General features: G+C 54.4%; 4 non-coding genes across 4 annotated transcripts; all 4 read left to right on the plus strand.

The window, feature by feature from the left end:
• Positions 1 to 816: 816 nt before the first annotated feature.
• LOC138559038 (5S ribosomal RNA) lies at positions 817 to 935 on the plus strand. The gene has a single exon (XR_011299137.1). It is a non-coding gene; the product is annotated as a 5S ribosomal RNA (ribosomal RNA).
• A 3,126-nt stretch (positions 936 to 4,061) lies between these two features.
• On the plus strand, positions 4,062 to 4,180 carry LOC138558990 (5S ribosomal RNA). The gene has a single exon (XR_011299108.1). It is a non-coding gene; the product is annotated as a 5S ribosomal RNA (ribosomal RNA).
• Positions 4,181 to 6,976: 2,796 nt separating this feature from the next.
• LOC138559049 (5S ribosomal RNA) lies at positions 6,977 to 7,095 on the plus strand. The gene has a single exon (XR_011299138.1). It is a non-coding gene; the product is annotated as a 5S ribosomal RNA (ribosomal RNA).
• Positions 7,096 to 10,221: 3,126 nt separating this feature from the next.
• Positions 10,222 to 10,340, plus strand: LOC138558991 (5S ribosomal RNA). Its single transcript, XR_011299109.1, has one exon. It is a non-coding gene; the product is annotated as a 5S ribosomal RNA (ribosomal RNA).
• Positions 10,341 to 12,080: the final 1,740 nt, after the last annotated feature.

A 12,080-nucleotide genomic window follows, 5' to 3' on the forward strand; every position in this document is an offset into this window, starting at 1 on the left:
CTTCCGCTGATGCCTGCCTAGGCGTGGCTGGGCTGGGGGCCTCAGTTGCTGTTACTGGGCCTGCTTCTTTCCTGGACTTGTAGGCCGCCAGCCTGAGAAGGTAAGGCCTCAACCAACATCGCCCTCTGCCTTCCAAAGAGTCGAGGAGACCGCAGCAGGAAAATTGTGTATGTGTTTATTTCTTCTTTTTTTAGAGGTGCTTTCTATTTTTGTAAGGAACTGACGCCTGGGTGAGTGCTAGTGTGGCTTGAGGTAAATTCACGGGCAGCTTCTTTGCAAACTTTTGCCAAACCAACTTGGGGCAGCAGTGGGGTAGAGAGTCAGCCTTAAGCTGATGCCTGCCTGGGCTGGGCTGGGCTGGGGGCCTCAGCTGCTGTTACTGGGCCTGCTTCTTTCCTGGACTTGTAGGTCACCAGCCCGATATGGTAAGGGCCTCAACCAACATCACCCTCTGCCTTCCAAAGCGTCGAGGAGCCCCCAGCAGGAAAATTGTGTGTGTGTTTATTTCCATCTTTCTTTCCGAGTTTTTTTTTAAAGTTTTGTAAGGAACGGATGCTTGGGTGAGTGAGTGCAAGTGTGGCTTGGCCTGAATTTACAGACACTTTCTTTGCAAACATGAGTAGGCAAGTGGGTATTTCAAAAGTGGGTGCATGGAGCTGCTCGTTGCTTTTCCAAGCTGGCAGCTGTGGCTCCTGAGCTTGAGGCAAAAAGAAGGGCAGAAGCACACTGCAGAGGACAGCGTTCAGCCTTGCAAGAGGGCAGTGGACGTCGGAGGAGCCGACACAGCACAAGAGGCTCGGAATCGACGCACTCTTCGCCTACGGCCATACCACCCTGAATGCGCCCGATCTCGTCCGATCTCGGAAGCTAAGCAGGGTCGGGCCTGGTTAGTACTTGGATGGGAGACCGCCTGGGAATACCAGGTGCTGTAGGCATTTTGCTACTCTGTGCCCGATAGGCGGCGTTCGTCTTCTCCGTCTTGAACTACATTTTTCCTCCATTCCGCTTTTAATTTTAACAAACAGGGCGCGTGAAAAAGGCACAGGGGCAGACAGCAGCCCTCGCTCCAATGCAGAGCCCCGTCAGAGGCGGACACGTTGTCGCCAAACTAACTTGGAGCAGCAGCAGCAGCAGCAGGAGACTGAAGCCAGGGCAGCAGCTTGCCGCCTCGGGTGGGTGGATGCAGCCAGAAAGGGCCACTCGTGTCCCTGGCAAAGCACCTCCAGCGTCTCCCCGTTTTCTCTCCAGTGGACGCGCAAGGCCCCCTACAGCTAGGGGAGGCAAGTGGATGGGCCTCATCTGCATATGTGGGCTCTAGAGGAAGAGTGCACCCTGGGAGACAAGGGGACACCTGGAGCGGGAAGTGCTCACGGGGGAGAAGTGCCTACAAGAGGCAGGAAGGGAGGGAGGCCACATCATGCCTCTCCATAGCCAGGCCTCTGGATGATGGGGCAGAAGCGGCCGTCACCCTAAGCTTCCTAGAAGTCCCAGCTGGGCCCCATGCTACCTAATATCTCGCCTGATCGAGCCTGGTCGAGCACTGGTCGAGCCTTCAGCCAAGGGACACAGGAGCCAAGGGGTCTGGCCTCGAGCCTTCAGCCGAGGGACCCAGGAGCCCAGGGTCTGGCCTCAGTGCTTCCCAAGTCGGCCTTCAGCTGAAGCCTGCCTGGGCTGGGAGCCTCAGCTGCTGTTCCTGGGTGTGCTTCTTTCCTGCATGTGAAGGCCACCAGCGGCGAAGGTTGCCCTCCGCCTTCTAAGGAGTCGAGGAGACCGCAGCAGGAAAATTGTGTGTGTGTTTATTTCTTCTTTTTTTAGAGGTGCTTTCTATTTTTGCAAGGAACTGACGCCTGGATGAGTGCTAGTGTGGCTTGAGGTAAATTCACGGGCAGCTTCTTTGCAAACTTTTGCCAAACCAACTTGGGGCAGCAGTGGGGTAGAGAGTCAGCCTTCTGCTGATGCCTGCCTAGGCGTGGCTGGGCTGGGGGCCTCAGCTGCTGTTACTGGGCCTGCTTCTTTCCTGGACTTGTAGGCCACCAGCCGGAGAAAGTAAGGGCCTCAACCAACATCGCCCTCTGCCTTCCAAAGAGTCGAGGAGTCCCCAGCAGGAAAATTGTGTGTGTGTTTATTTCTTCTTTTTTAGAGATGCTTTCTATTTTTGTAAGGAAACGACGCCTGGGTGAGTGCTAGTGTGGCGTGAGCTAAATTTACAGGCATCTTCTTTGCAAACTTTTGCCAAACCAACTTGGAGCAGCAGTGGGGTAGAGAGTCAGCCTTCTGCTGATGCCTGCCTGGGCTGGGCTGGTCTGGGGGCCTCAGCTGCTGTTACTGGGCCTGCTTCTTTCCTGGACTTGTAGGCCACCAGCCCGAGAAGGTAAGGGCCTCAACCAACATCGCCCTCTGCCTTCCAAAGAGTCGAGGTGTCCCCAGCAGGAAAATTGTGTGTGTGTATTTCTTCTTTTTTTAGAGATGCTTTCTATTTTTGTAAGGAACCGACGCCTGGGTGAGTGCTAGTGTGGCTTGAGGTAAATTTACGGGCAGCTTCTTTGCAAACTTTTGCCAAACCAACTTGGGGCAGCACTGGGGTAGAGAGTCAGCCTTCCGCTGATGCCTGCCTAGGCGTGGCTGGGCTGGGGGCCTCAGTTGCTGTTACTGGGCCTGCTTCTTTCCTGGACTTGTAGGCCGCCAGCCTGAGAAGGTAAGGCCTCAACCAACATCGCCCTCTGCCTTCCAAAGAGTCGAGGAGACGGCAGCAGGAAAATTGTGTGTGTGTTTATTTCTTCTTTTTTTAGAGGTGCTTTCTATTTTTGTAAGGAACTGACGCCTGGGTGAGTGCTAGTGTGGCGTGAGTTAAATTTACAGGCATCTTCTTTGCAAACTTTTGCCAAACCAACTTGGGGCAGCAGTGGGGTAGAGAGTCAGCCTTCTGCTGATGCCTGCCTAGGCGTGGCTGGGCTGGGGGCCTCAGCTGCTGTTACTGGGCCTGCTTCTTTCCTGGACTTGTAGGCCACCAGCCGGAGAAAGTAAGGGCCTCAACCAACATCGCCCTCTGCCTTCCAAAGAGTCGAGGAGTCCCCAGCAGGAAAATTGTGTGTGTGTTTATTTCTTCTTTTTTAGAGATGCTTTCTATTTTTGTAAGGAACCGACGCCTGGGTGAGTGCTAGTGTGGCTTGAGGTAAATTTACGGGCAGCTTCTTTGCAAACTTTTGCCAAAACAACTTGGGGCAGCACTGGGGTAGAGAGTCAGCCTTCCGCTGATGCCTGCCTAGGCGTGGCTGGGCTGGGGGCCTCAGTTGCTGTTACTGGGCCTGCTTCTTTCCTGGACTTGTAGGCCGCCAGCCTGAGAAGGTAAGGCCTCAACCAACATCGCCCTCTGCCTTCCAAAGAGTCGAGGAGACCGCAGCAGGAAAATTGTGTGTGTGTTTATTTCTTCTTTTTTTAGAGGTGCTTTCTATTTTTGTAAGGAACTGACGCCTGGGTGAGTGCTAGTGTGGCTTGAGGTAAATTCACGGGCAGCTTCTTTGCAAACTTTTGCCAAACCAACTTGGGGCAGCAGTGGGGTAGAGAGTCAGCCTTAAGCTGATGCCTGCCTGGGCTGGGCTGGGCTGGGGGCCTCAGCTGCTGTTACTGGGCCTGCTTCTTTCCTGGACTTGTAGGTCACCAGCCCGATATGGTAAGGGCCTCAACCAACATCACCCTCTGCCTTCCAAAGCGTCGAGGAGCCCCCAGCAGGAAAATTGTGTGTGTGTTTATTTCCATCTTTCTTTCCGAGTTTTTTTTTAAAGTTTTGTAAGGAACGGATGCTTGGGTGAGTGAGTGCAAGTGTGGCTTGGCCTGAATTTACAGACACTTTCTTTGCAAACATGAGTAGGCAAGTGGGTATTTCAAAAGTGGGTGCATGGAGCTGCTCGTTGCTTTTCCAAGCTGGCAGCTGTGGCTCCTGAGCTTGAGGCAAAAAGAAGGGCAGAAGCACACTGCAGAGGACAGCGTTCAGCCTTGCAAGAGGGCAGTGGACGTCGGAGGAGCCGACACAGCACAAGAGGCTCGGAATCGGCGCACTCTTCGCCTACGGCCATACCACCCTGAATGCGCCCGATCTCGTCCGATCTCGGAAGCTAAGCAGGGTCGGGCCTGGTTAGTATTTGGATGGGAGACCGCCTGGGAATACCAGGTGCTGTAGGCATTTTGCTACTCTGTGCCCGATAGGCGGCGTTCGTCTTCTCCGTCTTGAACTACATTTTTCCTCCATTCCGCTTTTAATTTTAACAAACACGGCGCGTGAAAAAGGCACAGGGGCAGACAGCAGCCCTCGCTCCAATGCAGAGCCCCGTCAGAGGCGGACACGTTGTCGCCAAACTAACTTGGAGCAGCAGCAGCAGCAGCAGGAGACTGAAGCCAGGGCAGCAGCTTGCCGCCTCGGGTGGGTGGATGCAGCCAGAAAGGGCCACTCGTGTCCCTGGCAAAGCACCTCCAGCGTCTCCCCGTTTTCTCTCCAGTGGACGCGCAAGGCCCCCTACAGCTAGGGGAGGCAAGTGGATGGGCCTCATCTGCATATGTGGGCTCTAGAGGAAGAGTGCACCCTGGGAGACAAGGGGACACCTGGAGCGGGAAGTGCTCACGGGGGAGAAGTGCCTACAAGAGGCAGGAAGGGAGGGAGGCCACATCATGCCTCTCCATAGCCAGGCCTCTGGATGATGGGGCAGAAGCGGCCGTCACCCTAAGCTTCCTAGAAGTCCCAGCTGGGCCCCATGCTACCTAATATCTCGCCTGATCGAGCCTGGTCGAGCACTGGTCGAGCCTTCAGCCAAGGGACACAGGAGCCAAGGGGTCTGGCCTCGAGCCTTCAACCGAGGGACCCAGGAGCCCAGGGTCTGGCCTCAGTGCTTCCCAAGTCGGCCTTCAGCTGAAGCCTGCCTGGGCTGGGAGCCTCAGCTGCTGTTCCTGGGTGTGCTTCTTTCCTGCATGTGAAGGCCACCAGCGGCGAAGGTTGCCCTCCGCCTTCCAAGGAGTCGAGGGGATAGAAGCAGGAAAATTGTGTGTGTGTTTATTTCTTCTTTTTTAGAGATTCTTTCTATTTTTGTAAGGAACTGACGCCTGGGTGAGTGCTAGTGTGGCTTGAGGTGAATTTACGGGCAGCTTCTTTGCAAACTTTTGCCAAACCAACTTGGAGCAGCACTGGGGTAGAGAGTCAGCCTTCCGCTGATGCCTGCCTAGGCGTGGCTGGGCTGGGGGCCTCAGCTGCTGTTACTGGGCCTGCTTCTTTCCTGGTCTTGTAGGCCGCCAGCCAGAGAAGGTAAGGGCTTCAACCAACATCGCCCTCTGCCTTCCAAAGAGTCGAGGAGACCGCAGCAGGAAAATTGTGTGTGTGTTTATTTCTTCTTTTTTTAGAGGTGCTTTCTATTTTTGTAAGGAACTGACGCCTGGGTGAGTGCTAGTGTGGCGTGAGTTAAATTTACAGGCATCTTCTTTGCAAACTTTTGCTAAACCAACTTGGGGCAGCAGTGGGGTAGAGAGTCAGCCTTCTGCTGATGCCTGCCTAGGCGTGGCTGGGGGCCTCAGCTGCTGTTACTGGGCCTGCTTCTTTCCTGGACTTGTAGGCCACCAGCCGGAGAAAGTAAGGGCCTCAACCAACATCGCCCTCTGCCTTCCAAAGAGTCGAGGAGTCCCCAGCAGGAAAATTGTGTGTGTGTTTATTTCTTCTTTTTTAGAGATGCTTTCTATTTTTGTAAGGAACCGACGCCTGGGTGAGTGCTAGTGTGGCGTGAGCTAAATTTACAGGCATCTTCTTTGCAAACTTTTGCCAAACCAACTTGGAGCAGCAGTGGGGTAGAGAGTCAGCCTTCAGCTGATGCCTGCCTGGGCTGGGCTGGTCTGGGGGCCTCAGCTGCTGTTACTGGGCCTGCTTCTTTCCTGGACTTGTAGGCCACCAGCCCGAGAAGGTAAGGGCCTCAACCAACATCGCCCTCTGCCTTCCAAAGAGTCGAGGAGACCCCAGCAGGAAAATTGTGTGTGTTTATTTCTTCTTTTTTTAGAGATGCTTTCTATTTTTGTAAGGAACCGACGCCTGGGTGAGTGCTAGTGTGGCTTGAGGTAAATTTACGGGCAGCTTCTTTGCAAACTTTTGCCAAATCAACTTGGGGCAGCACTGGGATAGAGAGTCAGCCTTCCGCTGATGCCTGCCTAGGCGTGGCTGGGCTGGGGGCCTCAGTTGCTGTTACTGGGCCTGCTTCTTTCCTGGACTTGTAGGCCGCCAGCCTGAGAAGGTAAGGCCTCAACCAACATCGCCCTCTGCCTTCCAAAGAGTCGAGGAGACCGCAGCAGGAAAATTGTGTGTGTGTTTATTTCTTCTTTTTTTAGAGGTGCTTTCTATTTTTGTAAGGAACTGACGCCTGGGTGAGTGCTAGTGTGGCTTGAGGTAAATTCACGGGCAGCTTCTTTGCAAACTTTTGCCAAACCAACTTGGGGCAGCAGTGGGGTAGAGAGTCAGCCTTAAGCTGATGCCTGCCTGGGCTGGGCTGGGCTGGGGGCCTCAGCTGCTGTTACTGGGCCTGCTTCTTTCCTGGACTTGTAGGTCACCAGCCCGAGATGGTAAGGGCCTCAACCAACATCACCCTCTGCCTTCCAAAGCGTCGAGGAGCCCCCAGCAGGAAAATTGTGTGTGTGTTTATTTCCATCTTTCTTTCCGAGTTTTTTTTTAAAGTTTTGTAAGGAACGGATGCTTGGGTGAGTGAGTGCAAGTGTGGCTTGGCCTGAATTTACAGACACTTTCTTTGCAAACATGAGTAGGCAAGTGGGTATTTCAAAAGTGGGTGCATGGAGCTGCTCGTTGCTTTTCCAAGCTGGCAGCTGTGGCTCCTGAGCTTGAGGCAAAAAGAAGGGCAGAAGCACACTGCAGAGGACAGCGTTCAGCCTTGCAAGAGGGCAGTGGACGTCGGAGGAGCCGACACAGCACAAGAGGCTCGGAATCGGCGCACTCTTCGCCTACGGCCATACCACCCTGAATGCGCCCGATCTCGTCCGATCTCGGAAGCTAAGCAGGGTCGGGCCTGGTTAGTACTTGGATGGGAGACCGCCTGGGAATACCAGGTGCTGTAGGCATTTTGCTACTCTGTGCCCGATAGGCGGCGTTCGTCTTCTCCGTCTTGAACTACATTTTTCCTCCATTCCGCTTTTAATTTTAACAAACACGGCGCGTGAAAAAGGCACAGGGGCAGACAGCAGCCCTCGCTCCAATGCAGAGCCCCGTCAGAGGCGGACACGTTGTCGCCAAACTAACTTGGAGCAGCAGCAGCAGCAGCAGGAGACTGAAGCCAGGGCAGCAGCTTGCCGCCTCGGGTGGGTGGATGCAGCCAGAAAGGGCCACTCGTGTCCCTGGCAAAGCACCTCCAGCATCTCCCCGTTTTCTCTCCAGTGGACGCGCAAGGCCCCCTACAGCTAGGGGAGGCAAGTGGATGGGCCTCATCTGCATATGTGGGCTCTAGAGGAAGAGTGCACCCTGGGAGACAAGGGGACACCTGGAGCGGGAAGTGCTCACGGGGGAGAAGTGCCTACAAGAGGCAGGAAGGGAGGGAGGCCACATCATGCCTCTCCATAGCCAGGCCTCTGGATGATGGGGCAGAAGCGGCCGTCACCCTAAGCTTCCTAGAAGTCCCAGCTGGGCCCCATGCTACCTAATATCTCGCCTGATCGAGCCTGGTCGAGCACTGGTCGAGCCTTCAGCCAAGGGACACAGGAGCCAAGGGGTCTGGCCTCGAGCCTTCAGCCGAGGGACCCAGGAGCCCAGGGTCTGGCCTCAGTGCTTCCCAAGTCGGCCTTCAGCTGAAGCCTGCCTGGGCTGGGAGCCTCAGCTGCTGTTCCTGGGTGTGCTTCTTTCCTGCATGTGAAGGCCACCAGCGGCGAAGGTTGCCCTCCGCCTTCTAAGGAGTCGAGGAGACCGCAGCAGGAAAATTGTGTGTGTGTTTATTTCTTCTTTTTTTAGAGGTGCTTTCTATTTTTGCAAGGAACTGACGCCTGGATGAGTGCTAGTGTGGCTTGAGGTAAATTCACGGGCAGCTTCTTTGCAAACTTTTGCCAAACCAACTTGGGGCAGCAGTGGGGTAGAGAGTCAGCCTTCTGCTGATGCCTGCCTAGGCGTGGCTGGGCTGGGGGCCTCAGCTGCTGTTACTGGGCCTGCTTCTTTCCTGGACTTGTAGGCCACCAGCCGGAGAAAGTAAGGGCCTCAACCAACATCGCCCTCTGCCTTCCAAAGAGTCGAGGAGTCCCCAGCAGGAAAATTGTGTGTGTGTTTATTTCTTCTTTTTTAGAGATGCTTTCTATTTTTGTAAGGAAACGACGCCTGGGTGAGTGCTAGTGTGGCGTGAGCTAAATTTACAGGCATCTTCTTTGCAAACTTTTGCCAAACCAACTTGGAGCAGCAGTGGGGTAGAGAGTCAGCCTTCTGCTGATGCCTGCCTGGGCTGGGCTGGTCTGGGGGCCTCAGCTGCTGTTACTGGGCCTGCTTCTTTCCTGGACTTGTAGGCCACCAGCCCGAGAAGGTAAGGGCCTCAACCAACATCGCCCTCTGCCTTCCAAAGAGTCGAGGTGTCCCCAGCAGGAAAATTGTGTGTGTGTATTTCTTCTTTTTTTAGAGATGCTTTCTATTTTTGTAAGGAACCGACGCCTGGGTGAGTGCTAGTGTGGCTTGAGGTAAATTTACGGGCAGCTTCTTTGCAAACTTTTGCCAAACCAACTTGGGGCAGCACTGGGGTAGAGAGTCAGCCTTCCGCTGATGCCTGCCTAGGCGTGGCTGGGCTGGGGGCCTCAGTTGCTGTTACTGGGCCTGCTTCTTTCCTGGACTTGTAGGCCGCCAGCCTGAGAAGGTAAGGCCTCAACCAACATCGCCCTCTGCCTTCCAAAGAGTCGAGGAGACGGCAGCAGGAAAATTGTGTGTGTGTTTATTTCTTCTTTTTTTAGAGGTGCTTTCTATTTTTGTAAGGAACTGACGCCTGGGTGAGTGCTAGTGTGGCGTGAGTTAAATTTACAGGCATCTTCTTTGCAAACTTTTGCCAAACCAACTTGGGGCAGCAGTGGGGTAGAGAGTCAGCCTTCTGCTGATGCCTGCCTAGGCGTGGCTGGGCTGGGGGCCTCAGCTGCTGTTACTGGGCCTGCTTCTTTCCTGGACTTGTAGGCCACCAGCCGGAGAAAGTAAGGGCCTCAACCAACATCGCCCTCTGCCTTCCAAAGAGTCGAGGAGTCCCCAGCAGGAAAATTGTGTGTGTGTTTATTTCTTCTTTTTTAGAGATGCTTTCTATTTTTGTAAGGAACCGACGCCTGGGTGAGTGCTAGTGTGGCTTGAGGTAAATTTACGGGCAGCTTCTTTGCAAACTTTTGCCAAAACAACTTGGGGCAGCACTGGGGTAGAGAGTCAGCCTTCCGCTGATGCCTGCCTAGGCGTGGCTGGGCTGGGGGCCTCAGTTGCTGTTACTGGGCCTGCTTCTTTCCTGGACTTGTAGGCCGCCAGCCTGAGAAGGTAAGGCCTCAACCAACATCGCCCTCTGCCTTCCAAAGAGTCGAGGAGACCGCAGCAGGAAAATTGTGTGTGTGTTTATTTCTTCTTTTTTTAGAGGTGCTTTCTATTTTTGTAAGGAACTGACGCCTGGGTGAGTGCTAGTGTGGCTTGAGGTAAATTCACGGGCAGCTTCTTTGCAAACTTTTGCCAAACCAACTTGGGGCAGCAGTGGGGTAGAGAGTCAGCCTTAAGCTGATGCCTGCCTGGGCTGGGCTGGGCTGGGGGCCTCAGCTGCTGTTACTGGGCCTGCTTCTTTCCTGGACTTGTAGGTCACCAGCCCGATATGGTAAGGGCCTCAACCAACATCACCCTCTGCCTTCCAAAGCGTCGAGGAGCCCCCAGCAGGAAAATTGTGTGTGTGTTTATTTCCATCTTTCTTTCCGAGTTTTTTTTTAAAGTTTTGTAAGGAACGGATGCTTGGGTGAGTGAGTGCAAGTGTGGCTTGGCCTGAATTTACAGACACTTTCTTTGCAAACATGAGTAGGCAAGTGGGTATTTCAAAAGTGGGTGCATGGAGCTGCTCGTTGCTTTTCCAAGCTGGCAGCTGTGGCTCCTGAGCTTGAGGCAAAAAGAAGGGCAGAAGCACACTGCAGAGGACAGCGTTCAGCCTTGCAAGAGGGCAGTGGACGTCGGAGGAGCCGACACAGCACAAGAGGCTCGGAATCGGCGCACTCTTCGCCTACGGCCATACCACCCTGAATGCGCCCGATCTCGTCCGATCTCGGAAGCTAAGCAGGGTCGGGCCTGGTTAGTATTTGGATGGGAGACCGCCTGGGAATACCAGGTGCTGTAGGCATTTTGCTACTCTGTGCCCGATAGGCGGCGTTCGTCTTCTCCGTCTTGAACTACATTTTTCCTCCATTCCGCTTTTAATTTTAACAAACACGGCGCGTGAAAAAGGCACAGGGGCAGACAGCAGCCCTCGCTCCAATGCAGAGCCCCGTCAGAGGCGGACACGTTGTCGCCAAACTAACTTGGAGCAGCAGCAGCAGCAGCAGGAGACTGAAGCCAGGGCAGCAGCTTGCCGCCTCGGGTGGGTGGATGCAGCCAGAAAGGGCCACTCGTGTCCCTGGCAAAGCACCTCCAGCGTCTCCCCGTTTTCTCTCCAGTGGACGCGCAAGGCCCCCTACAGCTAGGGGAGGCAAGTGGATGGGCCTCATCTGCATATGTGGGCTCTAGAGGAAGAGTGCACCCTGGGAGACAAGGGGACACCTGGAGCGGGAAGTGCTCACGGGGGAGAAGTGCCTACAAGAGGCAGGAAGGGAGGGAGGCCACATCATGCCTCTCCATAGCCAGGCCTCTGGATGATGGGGCAGAAGCGGCCGTCACCCTAAGCTTCCTAGAAGTCCCAGCTGGGCCCCATGCTACCTAATATCTCGCCTGATCGAGCCTGGTCGAGCACTGGTCGAGCCTTCAGCCAAGGGACACAGGAGCCAAGGGGTCTGGCCTCGAGCCTTCAACCGAGGGACCCAGGAGCCCAGGGTCTGGCCTCAGTGCTTCCCAAGTCGGCCTTCAGCTGAAGCCTGCCTGGGCTGGGAGCCTCAGCTGCTGTTCCTGGGTGTGCTTCTTTCCTGCATGTGAAGGCCACCAGCGGCGAAGGTTGCCCTCCGCCTTCCAAGGAGTCGAGGGGATAGAAGCAGGAAAATTGTGTGTGTGTTTATTTCTTCTTTTTTAGAGATTCTTTCTATTTTTGTAAGGAACTGACGCCTGGGTGAGTGCTAGTGTGGCTTGAGGTGAATTTACGGGCAGCTTCTTTGCAAACTTTTGCCAAACCAACTTGGAGCAGCACTGGGGTAGAGAGTCAGCCTTCCGCTGATGCCTGCCTAGGCGTGGCTGGGCTGGGGGCCTCAGCTGCTGTTACTGGGCCTGCTTCTTTCCTGGTCTTGTAGGCCGCCAGCCAGAGAAGGTAAGGGCTTCAACCAACATCGCCCTCTGCCTTCCAAAGAGTCGAGGAGACCGCAGCAGGAAAATTGTGTGTGTGTTTATTTCTTCTTTTTTTAGAGGTGCTTTCTATTTTTGTAAGGAACTGACGCCTGGGTGAGTGCTAGTGTGGCGTGAGTTAAATTTACAGGCATCTTCTTTGCAAACTTTTGCTAAACCAACTTGGGGCAGCAGTGGGGTAGAGAGTCAGCCTTCTGCTGATGCCTGCCTAGGCGTGGCTGGGGGCCTCAGCTGCTGTTACTGGGCCTGCTTCTTTCCTGGACTTGTAGGCCACCAGCCGGAGAAAGTAAGGGCCTCAACCAACATCGCCCTCTGCCTTCCAAAGAGTCGAGGAGTCCCCAGCAGGAAAATTGTGTGTGTGTTTATTTCTTCTTTTTTAGAGATGCTTTCTATTTTTGTAAGGAACCGACGCCTGGGTGAGTGCTAGTGTGGCGTGAGCTAAATTTACAGGCATCTTCTTTGCAAACTTTTGCCAAACCAACTTGGAGCAGCAGTGGGGTAGAGAGTCAGCCTTCAGCTGATGCCTGCCTGGGCTGGGCTGGTCTGGGGGCCTCAGCTGCTGTTACTGGGCCTGCTTCTTTCCTGGACTTGTAGG

The sequence above is a fragment of the Ambystoma mexicanum genome, unplaced genomic scaffold, assembly GCF_040938575.1.
Source record: "Ambystoma mexicanum isolate Mex_15411 unplaced genomic scaffold, UKY_AmexF1_1 Mex_scaf34, whole genome shotgun sequence".
NCBI lineage: Eukaryota > Metazoa > Chordata > Amphibia > Caudata > Ambystomatidae > Ambystoma > Ambystoma mexicanum.